Source organism: Orcinus orca, chromosome X (genome assembly GCF_937001465.1).
Source record: "Orcinus orca chromosome X, mOrcOrc1.1, whole genome shotgun sequence".
Lineage (NCBI taxonomy): Eukaryota > Metazoa > Chordata > Mammalia > Artiodactyla > Delphinidae > Orcinus > Orcinus orca.
In genome coordinates this window covers 100,771,539-100,792,770 of record NC_064580.1, presented here as the reverse complement: position 1 = coordinate 100,792,770, position 21,232 = coordinate 100,771,539, and the positions used below count along the sequence as shown (strand labels likewise).

At 65.9% G+C, this 21,232-nt stretch overlaps 1 long non-coding RNA gene across 13 annotated transcripts in view; it reads left to right on the top strand.

The window, feature by feature from the left end:
- LOC117198173 (uncharacterized) overlaps window positions 1-21,232 on the top strand; it is a 109,835-nt gene that overhangs the window by 68,559 nt on the left and 20,044 nt on the right. For 2 of the 13 annotated variants that reach the window (XR_007474722.1, XR_007474710.1), the window contains exon 2: window positions 18,403-18,476. The exons of 9 other annotated variants lie outside the window; for them this stretch is intronic. This is a non-coding gene — a long non-coding RNA (uncharacterized LOC117198173). Of the gene's footprint in view, window positions 1-4,234; window positions 4,309-11,318; window positions 11,393-18,402; window positions 18,477-21,232 lie in introns of all 13 variants that reach the window. 2 more of the 13 variants (XR_007474711.1, XR_007474712.1) reach the window with 2 other exon arrangements.

Sequence of the window (21,232 nt, the reverse complement as noted above, 5' to 3'; positions counted from 1 at the left end):
GCGGCCCAGCCAGAGACCACCGCGGGCAACGGGAGTTCCGCCGCCCTTGGCGGCAGCGGCCGAGGCGGGCCCACCGACCTTCTTCTGTCCAGCTCAGAGACGACACGTGGAGCCTGGCTACCCAGTGCCGAGGGCGCCCGAGGCCCAGCGAGAGCTGGCAGTCCGAGTCCAGAAGGGGACGGCGCTCGCGGGACGCAGGAGCCACCGCAGGAGGAGGCCTTCACCTGAGCCGAAGAGTCCAGTCAGTCGGTGGCTGCGCTGCCGTCTCGCGCGGTCTCCGGGATGGTGGCCCAGGCCTGACCTGGCCTGTCCCGAGGGCTCCCGGACGGGGCTCCCGGAGAGGAGAGGGCAGGACACGAGAGGAGAGGAGAGGAGCTGAGCAGAGCCCCGCCGAGTGGACCCCCGGGCCGTGCATTTGCAGCAGGCTTCAGCTTTCTCCCCACGAGGCCCTGAGCCTCAGTTCAGCGATGAGCAGGAAAGGCCCCGGCTTGCATTCCGGCCTGGCCCTCCGGGTCTCGGCCGTGTGCTTGCACCTGCAGCCCAGCCAGGGAATCAAGGGGAAGGGGTCTGAAGAAGCTGCCTGAAGCTCACCTCTGATGGACTGAGAGGAACGCCTCCCCCCCCCCCGCCCCCTTGACCACCCTCTCCCCCATGACCACCACTCGTCCAGCTTGTCTGCCAAGGCCGGGAACGAGGTGCATACTCCTGGGCACGCGGCGGTGCCTTCGAGTCCCCGGCTGACCCGATAGGCCGCTTCTGGAGCAAGCTGTGCGGTGGCCCGTTCCTGCCCTTTTGCCCAGCTCTTATCTGCCGGGGCGGGGGTGCGTGGTGGGCTGGTGTGTGTGTGGGGGTCCGGTCCCGGGGCGGGGTGCGGTGTGGGGGAGGGCTTCCGACTGGGAGCAAGTCTCCAGGCTGGACCCCTCCCTCCCTCCAGACGTACCCCTCCTGGAAGGGCGCTGAAACCCTCCCCGCGCCCCTCTCCTTTCGCGCCTGTGAGTCGCCCGACACGTTGTCAGGCCATCTTACGTGGGCAGAGCCTTTCCTTGGGGCCGGGTCCTGAGGTAGCTAGGCGCTCTGACTGGTGGCCCGCCGCAGGTGCCCTCAGCGTGCCCCTCTGGCCGGGGCCAACGGCGGCACCTGCAGAACGTGGAGCCGCTTGTGAAAACTCCCAGGAGTCTTCCCCAAACGAGAGGGCCCCCGGGTCGTCCACGGGGAGGGAGGCCGAGGAATAGGGCGTCCCCCGGCCGCGGAGTTCCTGTTCCCGAGGTGAGCTCGGGTGCGGAAAACGGACCGGGATCCCCTCGCTGCGGACGGTGCCGTCCCTCTCTGCGTACCGATCGATCGTGGCCCACTTGGCGTCCCATCGCCAGTGGGTCCTGGGCACCCTGTGTCCTGCGGCACAGGAAGGGCCTCACGGGATGCGGCGGGGCCTGGGATCGGGACTCTCTATGGCGGGAGCAAGAAGTAGAGAAACCGAAACCCAGATCCAACTGTGAGAGGGTGGAACGTGCACAGCGCCCCTGCATTGCTCTTCCTCGTCTGCGTCTGGGAGCAAGCACTAACGAGGACACGTTCTCCGGGCTGTCTGCAGGGTGCTGCCCCCGACAGGGGACCGGGCGGCCACCTCCTCCCCTTTCCCCGTGGTCCACGGTGGCTGGGCCCGGGGCCTCCGCCGGGGCACCGGCAGCGGGTCCTGGGTCCCCGGTGGCCCTGAGACCCCAGGGACCCCACTGGCCGGCCTCGCTCCTGCAGGGAGGGCCAGGATCCAGGGGCCAGATGCCCTGGGGTGGGAGCTTCAGCTCCCTGTTCCTGAACATGGCGGCTGCCGAGGCCACGGCCCCGAGGGTGGGGAGCGCGGCGGGCCTGGCAGCCAGGGGCTCCTCGGTGGGCGAGCCCGGCCCCGAACCCCACCGCGTGTGGCTTCCACACCTACCGCGGAGGCGTGCCGGGCGGCCAGGTTCGGCCCGGGAATCCTCCCAGTGCCCCGAAGCCAGCCCTCCTCCCCGTCACGGGCCTTCCCCACGGTATGCACAGGCAGGGGCTGGAGGCCGTGCTGAAAAAGCTTCCGCTTGATGGCACTGTTGCTCCAGAAATGCCCAGCGCCTTCGCGAGCGTGGCCTCTCCCTCCGCCCTTTGCGGATCAAAAAAGGCCCAGGGAAAAAGGCCCAGGGAGGCCCAAGAGCCACCCAAGCCTTCCGAGTGGGCTGGGACCTACTGGGGGGTTGGGGGAGGCGGTGTCTCTTCCTTTTGGGGCTTCTCCTTGGCAGTAGGAGCGCACAGGTAAAGACCTCCCAAGGAATCCGTGCCTCGGTGGGTCCATCTCCACACCCCTCTGGGAGGGGTCTGGAGTCCACGTTGCCTGGCCCACAGGTCCTGGCGACCGGGACCCTGTCATGTCTGCACACCTGGGGACGGGCATCCACCTGGGTCGTGTCGGGCAGAACCCTGGCCCTCTCAGGACATTGATTCAGAGCCAGAGCTGGCACAGGGACCTGGGTTCCTCGTCTTCCTGCGTGGTTGCCTCTCTGCTGTTCTCATCCCGCTACGTGAACTGGCTTAAGGGCTCAGGAGCAGGCCCGAGAGGGTCTAGGCCACTGTGGCAGCGGGAGGCACTGACGGGGACCCAAGGGAGCTGGGGCACATTGCCCCTGCTCACCTCCAGGGGCGTCAGGCGGTCACTCTGCCACGGAGTGCCCGGGGTCGGGGGTGCAGGGAGGTGGTTTGGCGTTGCTGGGACAGGTGTACATCCCAGCGGCTCCCCTCCATCCGCACAGACAGATGACCCTGGGGAGGGCCATCAGTTCAGTAGACCCTTCTGGGGAGCTCTCCATGGGAGTGTGTCTGTACTCTCGCCTCAAACCCCCCCGGACTCGTTCGTCGGTTCATTCACTCGTTCCCTGCTCCACTCGTTCATTCGTAAGCACGCAGGTACACGAACGTGTGCGTGGGCGCGCGTGCGTATCACGTGTGCGTCGTGCGTATCACGTGTGCGTCGTGCGTAAGCTCGCGTACGTGCGCCTACAGGGCGTGTACAAAAGGTCCCTTCTCTTGTACCTTCTCCCTGTAACCGCCTCGGGGGTGCCGCTGTGGATAGAACTTTCTCCCGGTCAAAGCCAAAGCCCTCGCCGTTGCTCGATGGCCGCTCCCAAGTTGTCCCCGTCTGCGGAGGGAAGCACGCGTCATTTCTGCGTGCGTATGTGTGCTCCCGGGGTTGAATGCAGGTGGGGGCAACGGGCCGCAGAGGGCTGTGTGCATGTCGCCTGCTCCCCGGCCCCAGCAGGCTCACGTAGCGATAGGTAGTCTTCTGCCTTTTCGGCTGCTCTCACGGCGCTATAGGCGTGCCGTGGCGTCGGCGCGTCTGTGCGGAGTCGACGTCGTGTCCTGCTAGGTCCCCTCCGTTTCTTTTCGGACAGCTGCCCAGGGTAGGGTGCCCTTGTCTGTGCCCGGAGGCAGGAGCGTAGGGTGTCTCACGTGCCCCTCCTCTTTGGACGCTAGGCTTCCGCCCTGTTCCTTCCTCTCCTCTTCTGTCTCCCACGGAAGTGGCTCTGAGGCGCGGGCCACTGAGTCTGTCGTTACCAGGGTGTGGGTGAGCGTGACCAGGGTACGTTCTCCGGCGTCGGCGCCCACCCAGAGGAGAGGAGCAGGGTAGATCTCATGTGGGCCACGGCCCAGAGCACGTTCCCTTAATGCCCGGAAAGTACGTGCGGTGGACCTTTGTGCGGCCAGAGGGGAGACGAGTGGGTGCCCCTTTACCCACGCGTCCTAGGAACTGCTGGGAAGTTGTGGAGGACGCGCGCGGGCTTGCCAAGATACCTCGGGGTGTCCCGCCATAGTCGCACGTGTGCAGAGCCGAGGAGACAAGCTCCGCGCCTGTCAACACCAGGGTGTGATGGCTGTGCTTCCCGCCGGAAGGAGATTTAGGGGGATGACGGGATCAAGGTTTTCACTGGACGCGCTTCTTTGTGTACAAACTGCTTCTGTCTAACGACCCCCCTGCCCCGGCTGGCATCCGTGCCATTTCCGAAGGACGCGTGGAGTTGATTCTTCACGCTTGCGCCTCGTTCGGAAGTTTTTGGTTGGCCCGGGGGTGCCGGTACACTCGAGTAGGAACCGGAGGCACTCTCTCTCGAGGTTGCGCGGGCGGGGGTGTACGCGGACCCCCCCAGCCCCCCGTTCACCGGCACCGTGGTGGTCCCACACTGAGTGATGGGCGTTCGGTTCTCTCTCGTTGCAGAGGAGGCAGAGCGGAAGGAAAGGAGGAAGAGGGAAACCGGGGACGTCGGTCATCTCCAGGCGCTGGTGTTCTGGGTGAGTGCGTGCTCTTCTGTGCTCTCCCCTTCCCCCGTCCGAAATAGTCTATTTCATCAGAGGAAAAAGTCAGTGATTCTGCTAGTTCAGCAAGGCTCAAGAAGGAGGGACTCCCAGGTGGGATCGTGGCACGGGGACACTGGTGTACTGTGCCGGAGTTCTTGGCCACGGTAGGAAAGGCTCTCGAGTCGGATCCTGACTGGGGGGCCGGAAGAAAGAGGTGCATGGACGAGCATCTGTGTACGGTTACCCTAGGTGATCGGTACGTAGCATTTGAGGTCCGTGTCCTGCGGGGGCGGGGAGAGTGGAAAGGGATCGGGCCCGGGCCGCTTGCACCGGCACCAGGGCCCGGTCTGGGCTCCGGCCTCCGTGAAGCCAACCGCCCGTGACGTGATCACTCGGCGCCCCACCTCACCCCCGAGAAGCAGCAGTGCCAGCCCAGCCCGACGTGGGGGCCGGCGGTGGGGAGACCCTTTGAGGGGGAGCCAGGCCTCGTGGGCTTTTTGCCTCCTGTGCTCTGAGTGGAGCCCGTGATAGCCGTTCCTCCCGTCCTCTCCTGATCGCTCTTGGGCCCGGCTCTCTCCGCCGTGGCCCTCCACCAAGCCAGGAAGGACTCGGGGACGTGCCCTTGCGGGATGATGAAGAGGGGGCGCCCGCTGGGCGGCGTGGAGGTTTGGCACGGGGCAGCCCTCTGTGGGGCTCCTTGCACTCCCCAAGTCTGCCTCTTGACAAACCAAGGAACTTGACAGTGTGGGGCCTTCCAGGAGGTGTACGTCCCCTTCTTCCGTGTGGGACATGTCGCCTGAGTGGGTGCGTGACCGGCAGCCGGAGGTGTTTTCTTTCTGTCTCTGTTTCTCCCTTCTCCTTCCTGTCTTCTGTTGAAACAGTCTTGCCGGGAGGAGGACGCCTCCTACCCTGGCTCAGAGTAATTGAAGGCTTCTCCAGGCGGGCTGGTGAGCGGGTGGCGCCGTGGTTTAGCGAGGGGTCGGCGGCGCGGCTGACGTTCCGTGGTTAGCGAAGGGCGGAGGCAGGGTTCGAGCAGCAAGGGCAGCGTGGCATTTCTGGGGTGACACTGCCTTCCAGAGGACCCTGTTTGGCCATCCCAAGAGCCCTTCACGGTAATATCTGGGCGTCGAGTCAAGTCCTCCGGCGTGGGGCGTGGGTCCCGGAAGACGTGCACTGAGCACGGCGGGGCTCTTGCGGCTTTTCTTTCCTCGACGCACCTCGGTACCGCGGCTTGAAAGAATTGCCAAGGCCCGGAGGCGCAGCAGATTCGGAGTTAGAGAAAGAGAGGAAGGCGTGCTGAGACAAAAGCCAGGGAAAAGGAGAGAAGATGCGATCCCGTCCCGTCCCGCCCCGTCCCTCCGGTTCTTTTCAGCACGGAGGACGCGTGGTGCTTCCCGAGGCGGCGGTGGACCAGAGCTCTCTTCTCTTTCCAAGGCCTCGTGTCCGCGGAGCACTTGGCATCCAGAGTGTGTTCCTTGAGCCAACATGGGTGGGGCCGGTGGCGGCAGTGCCCCCAGTGGCCCACCCCGCCCTCCACCCAAGTCAGTGCGACCAGGCAGGCGCTGAGAGGATGCTTAAGGGCAGGAACCTGTGTCTAAACCACATTCGCCAGTGCACCGCAAAGAAACTAAAGAGGAGTCCGCGGTGGCTCCCAGTCGCTCCGAGGTGTAAAGCACAGCGAGTTGGCGGGAGCCTACACCCACCCACACACCCACCCCGGGGGTGTCTTCCCATCCCTGGCCTTCCCCTGGGCGGTGTCAGGAGACTGACCCGCTCCGGCGTCTCTGGGGCAGCGCCCGGCGGCCCTCCCGACGGACCCGTGCGTGCCACCGTCCACGCCTGAACAGCAAACCCCACTGCCACCCTCCCGCCCCCGGGCCGCCGCGGGAGAAGAGCCAGGTCCTCGGGGGAAGTCCATCGTCTTGGCATAGGAGGCCGAGCTCGTCCCGCACCGCGTCTGTGGCTGTGGGCTGCCGGCCCTTTGCTTCGGGCTGCTTGCCCCTCGGTGACTGGTGAGAAGGTGCCTCGCCGGGCACCGGCCAGACGTGACTGGATCTCTGTGCTCACACTCAGAGTGTTTCCCGAGGCGTTAGGCAAATGTGGGCTGCTAAAGACACAGCTGCCGGTCCAACGGCTGGGTGCCTGGATGGGGAGTCCTAACGGCAGGCTAAGAGGACCCCACAGAGACGAGGCCCCGCAGGATGCAGGGCCAGAGTTTGAGGCGCGCCCCTCTGAAGTGGCCGGGTTGATGAGCCATCCTGCCTTTGGCAGGTTGGGCAGAGGTTGGCATTTCGTTTTTCCCTCGGCAAAGGGCAGAGGGAGAGGGCCTGGGGGAGGGGAAGGGGCAGGGCAGGTTGGCATTCGTGGTGCAGTAGTGCCAATCAAGAGGAACGGGTCCGCCGATCCCGCGAACCCTGTACCCGTCCCTTCCTGGGGAGGAGTGACGAAGGATCGAAGTCGGGAACACTGGACAGTGGCCCCGGGAAGTCAAGGGCTCCGCCTGGGAAGGGGCGGGAAGCGTGGCCCAAGGCCCGGCGGCGCCGTGGACGCTCCAGAGACGGGCAGTGGCACAAGGCGCACAGCCCGGCCGCCTGGCGTGTGGGGCTACAGGAAGTGGAGTCTCGGTGGACCCTGGTGGCCGCCACGTCTGGGCGGGACTAGAGGAAGCTGCTCCGAAGGAGGCCGGGCCGCGGTTCTGCGGGCATTTGGCCGCGTGTCCCTTCCCCTCGGCGCCAGAGGAGGTTCGGCCTAGGCGGGCCCAGGGCCCCGGAAGCCTCTCTGGGCCGCGGTGCGGCCCAGCCAGAGACCACCGCGGGCAACGGGAGTTCCGCCGCCCTTGGCGGCAGCGGCCGAGGCGGGCCCACCGACCTTCTTCTGTCCAGCTCAGAGACGACACGTGGAGCCTGGCTACCCAGTGCCGAGGGCGCCCGAGGCCCAGCGAGAGCTGGCAGTCCGAGTCCAGAAGGGGACGGCGCTCGCGGGACGCAGGAGCCACCGCAGGAGGAGGCCTTCACCTGAGCCGAAGAGTCCAGTCAGTCGGTGGCTGCGCTGCCGTCTCGCGCGGTCTCCGGGATGGTGGCCCAGGCCTGACCTGGCCTGTCCCGAGGGCTCCCGGACGGGGCTCCCGGAGAGGAGAGGGCAGGACACGAGAGGAGAGGAGAGGAGCTGAGCAGAGCCCCGCCGAGTGGACCCCCGGGCCGTGCATTTGCAGCAGGCTTCAGCTTTCTCCCCACGAGGCCCTGAGCCTCAGTTCAGCGATGAGCAGGAAAGGCCCCGGCTTGCATTCCGGCCTGGCCCTCCGGGTCTCGGCCGTGTGCTTGCACCTGCAGCCCAGCCAGGGAATCAAGGGGAAGGGGTCTGAAGAAGCTGCCTGAAGCTCACCTCTGATGGACTGAGAGGAACGCCTCCCCCCCCCCCGCCCCCTTGACCACCCTCTCCCCCATGACCACCACTCGTCCAGCTTGTCTGCCAAGGCCGGGAACGAGGTGCATACTCCTGGGCACGCGGCGGTGCCTTCGAGTCCCCGGCTGACCCGATAGGCCGCTTCTGGAGCAAGCTGTGCGGTGGCCCGTTCCTGCCCTTTTGCCCAGCTCTTATCTGCCGGGGCGGGGGTGCGTGGTGGGCTGGTGTGTGTGTGGGGGTCCGGTCCCGGGGCGGGGTGCGGTGTGGGGGAGGGCTTCCGACTGGGAGCAAGTCTCCAGGCTGGACCCCTCCCTCCCTCCAGACGTACCCCTCCTGGAAGGGCGCTGAAACCCTCCCCGCGCCCCTCTCCTTTCGCGCCTGTGAGTCGCCCGACACGTTGTCAGGCCATCTTACGTGGGCAGAGCCTTTCCTTGGGGCCGGGTCCTGAGGTAGCTAGGCGCTCTGACTGGTGGCCCGCCGCAGGTGCCCTCAGCGTGCCCCTCTGGCCGGGGCCAACGGCGGCACCTGCAGAACGTGGAGCCGCTTGTGAAAACTCCCAGGAGTCTTCCCCAAACGAGAGGGCCCCCGGGTCGTCCACGGGGAGGGAGGCCGAGGAATAGGGCGTCCCCCGGCCGCGGAGTTCCTGTTCCCGAGGTGAGCTCGGGTGCGGAAAACGGACCGGGATCCCCTCGCTGCGGACGGTGCCGTCCCTCTCTGCGTACCGATCGATCGTGGCCCACTTGGCGTCCCATCGCCAGTGGGTCCTGGGCACCCTGTGTCCTGCGGCACAGGAAGGGCCTCACGGGATGCGGCGGGGCCTGGGATCGGGACTCTCTATGGCGGGAGCAAGAAGTAGAGAAACCGAAACCCAGATCCAACTGTGAGAGGGTGGAACGTGCACAGCGCCCCTGCATTGCTCTTCCTCGTCTGCGTCTGGGAGCAAGCACTAACGAGGACACGTTCTCCGGGCTGTCTGCAGGGTGCTGCCCCCGACAGGGGACCGGGCGGCCACCTCCTCCCCTTTCCCCGTGGTCCACGGTGGCTGGGCCCGGGGCCTCCGCCGGGGCACCGGCAGCGGGTCCTGGGTCCCCGGTGGCCCTGAGACCCCAGGGACCCCACTGGCCGGCCTCGCTCCTGCAGGGAGGGCCAGGATCCAGGGGCCAGATGCCCTGGGGTGGGAGCTTCAGCTCCCTGTTCCTGAACATGGCGGCTGCCGAGGCCACGGCCCCGAGGGTGGGGAGCGCGGCGGGCCTGGCAGCCAGGGGCTCCTCGGTGGGCGAGCCCGGCCCCGAACCCCACCGCGTGTGGCTTCCACACCTACCGCGGAGGCGTGCCGGGCGGCCAGGTTCGGCCCGGGAATCCTCCCAGTGCCCCGAAGCCAGCCCTCCTCCCCGTCACGGGCCTTCCCCACGGTATGCACAGGCAGGGGCTGGAGGCCGTGCTGAAAAAGCTTCCGCTTGATGGCACTGTTGCTCCAGAAATGCCCAGCGCCTTCGCGAGCGTGGCCTCTCCCTCCGCCCTTTGCGGATCAAAAAAGGCCCAGGGAAAAAGGCCCAGGGAGGCCCAAGAGCCACCCAAGCCTTCCGAGTGGGCTGGGACCTACTGGGGGGTTGGGGGAGGCGGTGTCTCTTCCTTTTGGGGCTTCTCCTTGGCAGTAGGAGCGCACAGGTAAAGACCTCCCAAGGAATCCGTGCCTCGGTGGGTCCATCTCCACACCCCTCTGGGAGGGGTCTGGAGTCCACGTTGCCTGGCCCACAGGTCCTGGCGACCGGGACCCTGTCATGTCTGCACACCTGGGGACGGGCATCCACCTGGGTCGTGTCGGGCAGAACCCTGGCCCTCTCAGGACATTGATTCAGAGCCAGAGCTGGCACAGGGACCTGGGTTCCTCGTCTTCCTGCGTGGTTGCCTCTCTGCTGTTCTCATCCCGCTACGTGAACTGGCTTAAGGGCTCAGGAGCAGGCCCGAGAGGGTCTAGGCCACTGTGGCAGCGGGAGGCACTGACGGGGACCCAAGGGAGCTGGGGCACATTGCCCCTGCTCACCTCCAGGGGCGTCAGGCGGTCACTCTGCCACGGAGTGCCCGGGGTCGGGGGTGCAGGGAGGTGGTTTGGCGTTGCTGGGACAGGTGTACATCCCAGCGGCTCCCCTCCATCCGCACAGACAGATGACCCTGGGGAGGGCCATCAGTTCAGTAGACCCTTCTGGGGAGCTCTCCATGGGAGTGTGTCTGTACTCTCGCCTCAAACCCCCCCGGACTCGTTCGTCGGTTCATTCACTCGTTCCCTGCTCCACTCGTTCATTCGTAAGCACGCAGGTACACGAACGTGTGCGTGGGCGCGCGTGCGTATCACGTGTGCGTCGTGCGTAAGCTCGTGTACGTGCGCCTACAGGGCGTGTACAAAAGGTCCCTTCTCTTGTACCTTCTCCCTGTAACCGCCTCGGGGGTGCCGCTGTGGATAGAACTTTCTCCCGGTCAAAGCCAAAGCCCTCGCCGTTGCTCGATGGCCGCTCCCAAGTTGTCCCCGTCTGCGGAGGGAAGCATGCGTCATTTCTGCGTGCGTATGTGTGCTCCCGGGGTTGAATGCAGGTGGGGGCAACGGGCCGCAGAGGGCTGTGTGCATGTCGCCTGCTCCCCGGCCCCAGCAGGCTCACGTAGCGATAGGTAGTCTTCTGCCTTTTCGGCTGCTCTCACGGCGCTATAGGCGTGCCGTGGCGTCGGCGCGTCTGTGCGGAGTCGACGTCGTGTCCTGCTAGGTCCCCTCCGTTTCTTTTCGGACAGCTGCCCAGGGTAGGGTGCCCTTGTCTGTGCCCGGAGGCAGGAGCGTAGGGTGTCTCACGTGCCCCTCCTCTTTGGACGCTAGGCTTCCGCCCTGTTCCTTCCTCTCCTCTTCTGTCTCCCACGGAAGTGGCTCTGAGGCGCGGGCCACTGAGTCTGTCGTTACCAGGGTGTGGGTGAGCGTGACCAGGGTACGTTCTCCGGCGTCGGCGCCCACCCAGAGGAGAGGAGCAGGGTAGATCTCATGTGGGCCACGGCCCAGAGCACGTTCCCTTAATGCCCGGAAAGTACGTGCGGTGGACCTTTGTGCGGCCAGAGGGGAGACGAGTGGGTGCCCCTTTACCCACGCGTCCTAGGAACTGCTGGGAAGTTGTGGAGGACGCGCGCGGGCTTGCCAAGATACCTCGGGGTGTCCCGCCATAGTCGCACGTGTGCAGAGCCGAGGAGACAAGCTCCGCGCCTGTCAACACCAGGGTGTGATGGCTGTGCTTCCCGCCGGAAGGAGATTTAGGGGGATGACGGGATCAAGGTTTTCACTGGACGCGCTTCTTTGTGTACAAACTGCTTCTGTCTAACGACCCCCCTGCCCCGGCTGGCATCCGTGCCATTTCCGAAGGACGCGTGGAGTTGATTCTTCACGCTTGCGCCTCGTTCGGAAGTTTTTGGTTGGCCCGGGGGTGCCGGTACACTCGAGTAGGAACCGGAGGCACTCTCTCTCGAGGTTGCGCGGGCGGGGGTGTACGCGGACCCCCCCAGCCCCCCGTTCACCGGCACCGTGGTGGTCCCACACTGAGTGATGGGCGTTCGGTTCTCTCTCGTTGCAGAGGAGGCAGAGCGGAAGGAAAGGAGGAAGAGGGAAACCGGGGACGTCGGTCATCTCCAGGCGCTGGTGTTCTGGGTGAGTGCGTGCTCTTCTGTGCTCTCCCCTTCCCCCGTCCGAAATAGTCTATTTCATCAGCGGAAAAAGTCAGTGATTCTGCTAGTTCAGCAAGGCTCAAGAAGGAGGGACTCCCAGGTGGGATCGTGGCACGGGGACACTGGTGTACTGTGCCGGAGTTCTTGGCCACGGTAGGAAAGGCTCTCGAGTCGGATCCTGACTGGGGGGCCGGAAGAAAGAGGTGCATGGACGAGCATCTGTGTACGGTTACCCTAGGTGATCGGTACGTAGCATTTGAGGTCCGTGTCCTGCGGGGGCGGGGAGAGTGGAAAGGGATCGGGCCCGGGCCGCTTGCACCGGCACCAGGGCCCGGTCTGGGCTCCGGCCTCCGTGAAGCCAACCGCCCGTGACGTGATCACTCGGCGCCCCACCTCACCCCCGAGAAGCAGCAGTGCCAGCCCAGCCCGACGTGGGGGCCGGCGGTGGGGAGACCCTTTGAGGGGGAGCCAGGCCTCGTGGGCTTTTTGCCTCCTGTGCTCTGAGTGGAGCCCGTGATAGCCGTTCCTCCCGTCCTCTCCTGATCGCTCTTGGGCCCGGCTCTCTCCGCCGTGGCCCTCCACCAAGCCAGGAAGGACTCGGGGACGTGCCCTTGCGGGATGATGAAGAGGGGGCGCCCGCTGGGCGGCGTGGAGGTTTGGCACGGGGCAGCCCTCTGTGGGGCTCCTTGCACTCCCCAAGTCTGCCTCTTGACAAACCAAGGAACTTGACAGTGTGGGGCCTTCCAGGAGGTGTACGTCCCCTTCTTCCGTGTGGGACATGTCGCCTGAGTGGGTGCGTGACCGGCAGCCGGAGGTGTTTTCTTTCTGTCTCTGTTTCTCCCTTCTCCTTCCTGTCTTCTGTTGAAACAGTCTTGCCGGGAGGAGGACGCCTCCTACCCTGGCTCAGAGTAATTGAAGGCTTCTCCAGGCGGGCTGGTGAGCGGGTGGCGCCGTGGTTTAGCGAGGGGTCGGCGGCGCGGCTGACGTTCCGTGGTTAGCGAAGGGCGGAGGCAGGGTTCGAGCAGCAAGGGCAGCGTGGCATTTCTGGGGTGACACTGCCTTCCAGAGGACCCTGTTTGGCCATCCCAAGAGCCCTTCACGGTAATATCTGGGCGTCGAGTCAAGTCCTCCGGCGTGGGGCGTGGGTCCCGGAAGACGTGCACTGAGCACGGCGGGGCTCTTGCGGCTTTTCTTTCCTCGACGCACCTCGGTACCGCGGCTTGAAAGAATTGCCAAGGCCCGGAGGCGCAGCAGATTCGGAGTTAGAGAAAGAGAGGAAGGCGTGCTGAGACAAAAGCCAGGGAAAAGGAGAGAAGATGCGATCCCGTCCCGTCCCGCCCCGTCCCTCCGGTTCTTTTCAGCACGGAGGACGCGTGGTGCTTCCCGAGGCGGCGGTGGACCAGAGCTCTCTTCTCTTTCCAAGGCCTCGTGTCCGCGGAGCACTTGGCATCCAGAGTGTGTTCCTTGAGCCAACATGGGTGGGGCCGGTGGCGGCAGTGCCCCCAGTGGCCCACCCCGCCCTCCACCCAAGTCAGTGCGACCAGGCAGGCGCTGAGAGGATGCTTAAGGGCAGGAGCCTGTGTCTAAACCACATTCGCCAGTGCACCGCAAAGAAACTAAAGAGGAGTCCGCGGTGGCTCCCAGTCGCTCCGAGGTGTAAAGCACAGCGAGTTGGCGGGAGCCTACACCCACCCACACACCCACCCCGGGGGTGTCTTCCCATCCCTGGCCTTCCCCTGGGCGGTGTCAGGAGACTGACCCGCTCCGGCGTCTCTGGGGCAGCGCCCGGCGGCCCTCCCGACGGACCCGTGCGTGCCACCGTCCACGCCTGAACACCAAACCCCACTGCCACCCTCCCGCCCCCGGGCCGCCGCGGGAGAAGAGCCAGGTCCTCGGGGGAAGTCCATCGTCTTGGCATAGGAGGCCGAGCTCGTCCCGCACCGCGTCTGTGGCTGTGGGCTGCCGGCCCTTTGCTTCGGGCTGCTTGCCCCTCGGTGACTGGTGAGAAGGTGCCTCGCCGGGCACCGGCCAGACGTGACTGGATCTCTGTGCTCACACTCAGAGTGTTTCCCGAGGCGTTAGGCAAATGTGGGCTGCTAAAGACACAGCTGCCGGTCCAACGGCTGGGTGCCTGGATGGGGAGTCCTAACGGCAGGCTAAGAGGACCCCACAGAGACGAGGCCCCGCAGGATGCAGGGCCAGAGTTTGAGGCGCGCCCCTCTGAAGTGGCCGGGTTGATGAGCCATCCTGCCTTTGGCAGGTTGGGCAGAGGTTGGCATTTCGTTTTTCCCTCGGCAAAGGGCAGAGGGAGAGGGCCTGGGGGAGGGGAAGGGGCAGGGCAGGTTGGCATTCGTGGTGCAGTAGTGCCAATCAAGAGGAACGGGTCCGCCGATCCCGCGAACCCTGTACCCGTCCCTTCCTGGGGAGGAGTGACGAAGGATCGAAGTCGGGAACACTGGACAGTGGCCCCGGGAAGTCAAGGGCTCCGCCTGGGAAGGGGCGGGAAGCGTGGCCCAAGGCCCGGCGGCGCCGTGGACGCTCCAGAGACGGGCAGTGGCACAAGGCGCACAGCCCGGCCGCCTGGCGTGTGGGGCTACAGGAAGTGGAGTCTCGGTGGACCCTGGTGGCCGCCACGTCTGGGCGGGACTAGAGGAAGCTGCTCCGAAGGAGGCCGGGCCGCGGTTCTGCGGGCATTTGGCCGCGTGTCCCTTCCCCTCGGCGCCAGAGGAGGTTCGGCCTAGGCGGGCCCAGGGCCCCGGAAGCCTCTCTGGGCCGCGGTGCGGCCCAGCCAGAGACCACCGCGGGCAACGGGAGTTCCGCCGCCCTTGGCGGCAGCGGCCGAGGCGGGCCCACCGACCTTCTTCTGTCCAGCTCAGAGACGACACGTGGAGCCTGGCTACCCAGTGCCGAGGGCGCCCGAGGCCCAGCGAGAGCTGGCAGTCCGAGTCCAGAAGGGGACGGCGCTCGCGGGACGCAGGAGCCACCGCAGGAGGAGGCCTTCACCTGAGCCGAAGAGTCCAGTCAGTCGGTGGCTGCGCTGCCGTCTCGCGCGGTCTCCGGGATGGTGGCCCAGGCCTGACCTGGCCTGTCCCGAGGGCTCCCGGACGGGGCTCCCGGAGAGGAGAGGGCAGGACACGAGAGGAGAGGAGAGGAGCTGAGCAGAGCCCCGCCGAGTGGACCCCCGGGCCGTGCATTTGCAGCAGGCTTCAGCTTTCTCCCCACGAGGCCCTGAGCCTCAGTTCAGCGATGAGCAGGAAAGGCCCCGGCTTGCATTCCGGCCTGGCCCTCCGGGTCTCGGCCGTGTGCTTGCACCTGCAGCCCAGCCAGGGAATCAAGGGGAAGGGGTCTGAAGAAGCTGCCTGAAGCTCACCTCTGATGGACTGAGAGGAACGCCTCCCCCCCCCCCGCCCCCTTGACCACCCTCTCCCCCATGACCACCACTCGTCCAGCTTGTCTGCCAAGGCCGGGAACGAGGTGCATACTCCTGGGCACGCGGCGGTGCCTTCGAGTCCCCGGCTGACCCGATAGGCCGCTTCTGGAGCAAGCTGTGCGGTGGCCCGTTCCTGCCCTTTTGCCCAGCTCTTATCTGCCGGGGCGGGGGTGCGTGGTGGGCTGGTGTGTGTGTGGGGGTCCGGTCCCGGGGCGGGGTGCGGTGTGGGGGAGGGCTTCCGACTGGGAGCAAGTCTCCAGGCTGGACCCCTCCCTCCCTCCACACGTACCCCTCCTGGAAGGGCGCTGAAACCCTCCCCGCGCCCCTCTCCTTTCGCGCCTGTGAGTCGCCCGACACGTTGTCAGGCCATCTTACGTGGGCAGAGCCTTTCCTTGGGGCCGGGTCCTGAGGTAGCTAGGCGCTCTGACTGGTGGCCCGCCGCAGGTGCCCTCAGCGTGCCCCTCTGGCCGGGGCCAACGGCGGCACCTGCAGAACGTGGAGCCGCTTGTGAAAACTCCCAGGAGTCTTCCCCAAACGAGAGGGCCCCCGGGTCGTCCACGGGGAGGGAGGCCGAGGAATAGGGCGTCCCCCGGCCGCGGAGTTCCTGTTCCCGAGGTGAGCTCGGGTGCGGAAAACGGACCGGGATCCCCTCGCTGCGGACGGTGCCGTCCCTCTCTGCGTACCGATCGATCGTGGCCCACTTGGCGTCCCATCGCCAGTGGGTCCTGGGCACCCTGTGTCCTGCGGCACAGGAAGGGCCTCACGGGATGCGGCGGGGCCTGGGATCGGGACTCTCTATGGCGGGAGCAAGAAGTAGAGAAACCGAAACCCAGATCCAACTGTGAGAGGGTGGAACGTGCACAGCGCCCCTGCATTGCTCTTCCTCGTCTGCGTCTGGGAGCAAGCACTAACGAGGACACGTTCTCCGGGCTGTCTGCAGGGTGCTGCCCCCGACAGGGGACCGGGCGGCCACCTCCTCCCCTTTCCCCGTGGTCCACGGTGGCTGGGCCCGGGGCCTCCGCCGGGGCACCGGCAGCGGGTCCTGGGTCCCCGGTGGCCCTGAGACCCCAGGGACCCCACTGGCCGGCCTCGCTCCTGCAGGGAGGGCCAGGATCCAGGGGCCAGATGCCCTGGGGTGGGAGCTTCAGCTCCCTGTTCCTGAACATGGCGGCTGCCGAGGCCACGGCCCCGAGGGTGGGGAGCGCGGCGGGCCTGGCAGCCAGGGGCTCCTCGGTGGGCGAGCCCGGCCCCGAACCCCACCGCGTGTGGCTTCCACACCTACCGCGGAGGCGTGCCGGGCGGCCAGGTTCGGCCCGGGAATCCTCCCAGTGCTCCGAAGCCAGCCCTCCTCCCCGTCACGGGCCTTCCCCACGGTATGCACAGGCAGGGGCTGGAGGCCGTGCTGAAAAAGCTTCCGCTTGATGGCACTGTTGCTCCAGAAATGCCCAGCGCCTTCGCGAGCGTGGCCTCTCCCTCCGCCCTTTGCGGATCAAAAAAGGCCCAGGGAAAAAGGCCCAGGGAGGCCCAAGAGCCACCCAAGCCTTCCGAGTGGGCTGGGACCTACTGGGGGGTTGGGGGAGGCGGTGTCTCTTCCTTTTGGGGCTTCTCCTTGGCAGTAGGAGCGCACAGGTAAAGACCTCCCAAGGAATCCGTGCCTCGGTGGGTCCATCTCCACACCCCTCTGGGAGGGGTCTGGAGTCCACGTTGCCTGGCCCACAGGTCCTGGCGACCGGGACCCTGTCATGTCTGCACACCTGGGGACGGGCATCCACCTGGGTCGTGTCGGGCAGAACCCTGGCCCTCTCAGGACATTGATTCAGAGCCAGAGGTGGCACAGGGACCTGGGTTCCTCGTCTTCCTGCGTGGTTGCCTCTCTGCTGTTCTCATCCCGCTACGTGAACTGGCTTAAGGGCTCAGGAGCAGGCCCGAGAGGGTCTAGGCCACTGTGGCAGCGGGAGGCACTGACGGGGACCCAAGGGAGCTGGGGCACATTGCCCCTGCTCACCTCCAGGGGCGTCAGGCGGTCACTCTGCCACGGAGTGCCCGGGGTCGGGGGTGCAGGGAGGTGGTTTGGCGTTGCTGGGACAGGTGTACATCCCAGCGGCTCCCCTCCATCCGCACAGACAGATGACCCTGGGGAGGGCCATCAGTTCAGTAGACCCTTCTGGGGAGCTCTCCATGGGAGTGTGTCTGTACTCTCGCCTCAAACCCCCCCGGACTCGTTCGTCGGTTCATTCACTCGTTCCCTGCTCCACTCGTTCATTCGTAAGCACGCAGGTACACGAACGTGTGCGTGGGCGCGCGTGCGTATCACGTGTGCGTCGTGCGTAAGCTCGTGTACGTGCGCCTACAGGGCGTGTACAAAAGGTCCCTTCTCTTGTACCTTCTCCCTGTAACCGCCTCGGGGGTGCCGCTGTGGATAGAACTTTCTCCCGGTCAAAGCCAAAGCCCTCGCCGTTGCTCGATGGCCGCTCCCAAGTTGTCCCCGTCTGCGGAGGGAAGCACGCGTCATTTCTGCGTGCGTATGTGTGCTCCCGGGCTTGAATGCAGGTGGGGGCAACGGGCCGCAGAGGGCTGTGTGCATGTCGCCTGCTCCCCGGCCCCAGCAGGCTCACGTAGCGATAGGTAGTCTTCTGCCTTTTCGGCTGCTCTCACGGCGCTATAGGCGTGCCGTGGCGTCGGCGCGTCTGTGCGGAGTCGACGTCGTGTCCTGCTAGGTCCCCTCCGTTTCTTTTCGGACAGCTGCCCAGGGTAGGGTGCCCTTGTCTGTGCCCGGAGGCAGGAGCGTAGGGTGTCTCACGTGCCCCTCCTCTTTGGACGCTAGGCTTCCGCCCTGTTCCTTCCTCTCCTCTTCTGTCTCCCACGGAAGTGGCTCTGAGGCGCGGGCCACTGAGTCTGTCGTTACCAGGGTGTGGGTGAGCGTGACCAGGGTACGTTCTCCGGCGTCGGCGCCCACCCAGAGGAGAGGAGCAGGGTAGATCTCATGTGGGCCACGGCCCAGAGCACGTTCCCTTAATGCCCGGAAAGTACGTGCGGTGGACCTTTGTGCGGCCAGAGGGGAGACGAGTGGGTGCCCCTTTACCCACGCGTCCTAGGAACTGCTGGGAAGTTGTGGAGGACGCGCGCGGGCTTGCCAAGATACCTCGGGGTGTCCCGCCATAGTCGCACGTGTGCAGAGCCGAGGAGACAAGCTCCGCGCCTGTCAACACCAGGGTGTGATGGCTGTGCTTCCCGCCGGAAGGAGATTTAGGGGGATGACGGGATCAAGGTTTTCACTGGACGCGCTTCTTTGTGTACAAACTGCTTCTGTCTAACGACCCCCCTGCCCCGGCTGGCATCCGTGCCATTTCCGAAGGACGCGTGGAGTTGATTCTTCACGCTTGCGCCTCGTTCGGAAGTTTTTGGTTGGCCCGGGGGTGCCGGTACACTCGAGTAGGAACCGGAGGCACTCTCTCTCGAGGTTGCGCGGGCGGGGGTGTACGCGCACCCCCCCAGCCCCCCGTTCACCGGCACCGTGGTGGTCCCACACTGAGTGATGGGCGTTCGGTTCTCTCTCGTTGCAGAGGAGGCAGAGCGGAAGGAAAGGAGGAAGAGGGAAACCGGGGACGTCGGTCATCTCCAGGCGCTGGTGTTCTGGGTGAGTGCGTGCTCTTCTGTGCTCTCCCCTTCCCCCGTCCGAAATAGTCTATTTCATCAGCGGAAAAAGTCAGTGATTCTGCTAGTTCAGCAAGGCTCAAGAAGGAGGGACTCCCAGGTGGGATCGTGGCACGGGGACACTGGTGTACTGTGCCGGAGTTCTTGGCCACGGTAGGAAAGGCTCTCGAGTCGGATCCTGACTGGGGGGCCGGAAGAAAGAGGTGCATGGACGAGCATCTGTGTACGGTTACCCTAGGTGATCGGTACGTAGCATTTGAGGTCCGTGTCCTGCGGGGGCGGGGAGAGTGGAAAGGGATCGGGCCCGGGCCGCTTGCACCGGCACCAGGGCCCGGTCTGGGCTCCGGCCTCCGTGAAGCCAACCGCCCGTGACGTGATCACTCGGCGCCCCACCTCACCCCCGAGAAGCAGCAGTGCCAGCCCAGCCCGACGTGGGGGCCGGCGGTGGGGAGACCCTTTGAGGGGGAGCCAGGCCTCGTGGGCTTTTTGCCTCCTGTGCTCTGAGTGGAGCCCGTGATAGCCGTTCCTCCCGTCCTCTCCTGATCGCTCTTGGGCCCGGCTCTCTCCGCCGTGGCCCTCCACCAAGCCAGGAAGGACTCGGGGACGTGCCCTTGCGGGATGATGAAGAGGGGGCGCCCGCTGGGCGGCGTGGAGGTTTGGCACGGGGCAGCCCTCTGTGGGGCTCCTTGCACTCCCCAAGTCTGCCTCTTGACAAACCAAGGAACTTGACAGTGTGGGGCCTTCCAGGAGGTGTACGTCCCCTTCTTCCGTGTGGGACATGTCGCCTGAGTGGGTGCGTGACCGGCAGCCGGAGGTGTTTTCTTTCTGTCTCTGTTTCTCCCTTCTCCTTCCTGTCTTCTGTTGAAACAGTCTTGCCGGGAGGAGGACGCCTCCTACCCTGGCTCAGAGTAATTGAAGGCTTCTCCAGGCGGGCTGGTGAGCGGGTGGCGCCGTGGTTTAGCGAGGGGTCGGCGGCGCGGCTGACGTTCCGTGGTTAGCGAAGGGCGGAGGCAGGGTTCGAGCAGCAAGGGCAGCGTGGCATTTCTGGGGTGACACTGCCTTCCAGAGGACCCTGTTTGGCCATCCCAAGAGCCCTTCACGGTAATATCTGGGCGTCGAGTCAAGTCCTCCGGCGTGGGGCGTGGGTCCCGGAAGACGTGCACTGAGCACGGCGGGGCTCTTGCGGCTTTTCTTTCCTCGACGCACCTCGGTACCGCGGCTTGAAAGAATTGCCAAGGCCCGGAGGCGCAGCAGATTCGGAGTTAGAGAAAGAGAGGAAGGCGTGCTGAGACAAAAGCCAGGGAAAAGGAGAGAAGATGCGATCCCGTCCCGTCCCGCCCCGTCCCGTCCCTCCGGTTCTTTTCAGCACGGAGGACGCGTGGTGCTTCCCGAGGCGGCGGTGGACCAGAGCTCTCTTCTCTTTCCAAGGCCTCGTGTCCGCGGAGCACTTGGCATCCAGAGTGTGTTCCTTGAGCCAACATGGGTGGGGCCGGTGGCGGCAGTGCCCCCTGTGGCCCACCCCGCCCTCCACCCAAGTCAGTGCGACCAGGCAGGCGCTGAGAGGATGCTTAAGGGCAGGAACCTGTGTCTAAACCACATTCGCCAGTGCACCGCAAAGAAACTAAAGAGGAGTCCGCGGTGGCTCCCAGTCGCTCCGAGGTGTAAAGCACAGCGAGTTGGCGGGAGCCTACACCCACCCACACACCCACCCCGGGGGTGTCTTCCCATCCCTGGCCTTCCCCTGGGCGGTGTCAGGAGACTGACCCGCTCCGGCGTCTCTGGGGCAGCGCCCGGCGGCCCTCCCGACGGACCCGTGCGTGCCACCGTCCACGCCTGAACAGCAAACCCCACTGCCACCCTCCCGCCCCCGGGCCGCCGCGGGAGAAGAGCCAGGTCCTCGGGGGAAGTCCATCGTCTTGGCATAGGAGGCCGAGCTCGTCCCGCACCGCGTCTGTGGCTGTGGGCTGCCGGCCCTTTGCTTCGGGCTGCTTGCCCCTCGGTGACTGGTGAGAAGGTGCCTCGCCGGGCACCGGCCAGACGTGACTGGATCTCTGTGCTCACACTCAGAGTGTTTCCCGAGGCGTTAGGCAAATGTGGGCTGCTAAAGACACAGCTGCCGGTCCAACGGCTGGGTGCCTGGATGGGGAGTCCTAACGGCAGGCTAAGAGGACCCCACAGAGACGAGGCCCCGCAGGATGCAGGGCCAGAGTTTGAGGCGCGCCCCTCTGAAGTGGCCGGGTTGATGAGCCATCCTGCCTTTGGCAGGTTGGGCAGAGGTTGGCATTTCGTTTTTCCCTCGGCAAAGGGCAGAGGGAGAGGGCCTGGGGGAGGGGAAGGGGCAGGGCAGGTTGGCATTCGTGGTGCAGTAGTGCCAATCAAGAGGAACGGGTCCGCCGATCCCGCGAACCCTGTACCCGTCCCTTCCTGGGGAGGAGTGACGAAGGATCGAAGTCGGGAACACTGGACAGTGGCCCCGGGAAGTCAAGGGCTCCGCCTGGGAAGGGGCGGGAAGCGTGGCCCAAGGCCCGGCGGCGCCGTGGACGCTCCAGAGACGGGCAGTGGCACAAGGCGCACAGCCCGGCCGCCTGGCGTGTGGGGCTACAGGAAGTGGAGTCTCGGTGGACCCTGGTGGCCGCCACGTCTGGGCGGGACTAGAGGAAGCTGCTCCGAAGGAGGCCGGGCCGCGGTTCTGCGGGCATTTGGCCGCGTGTCCCTTCCCCTCGGCGCCAGAGGAGGTTC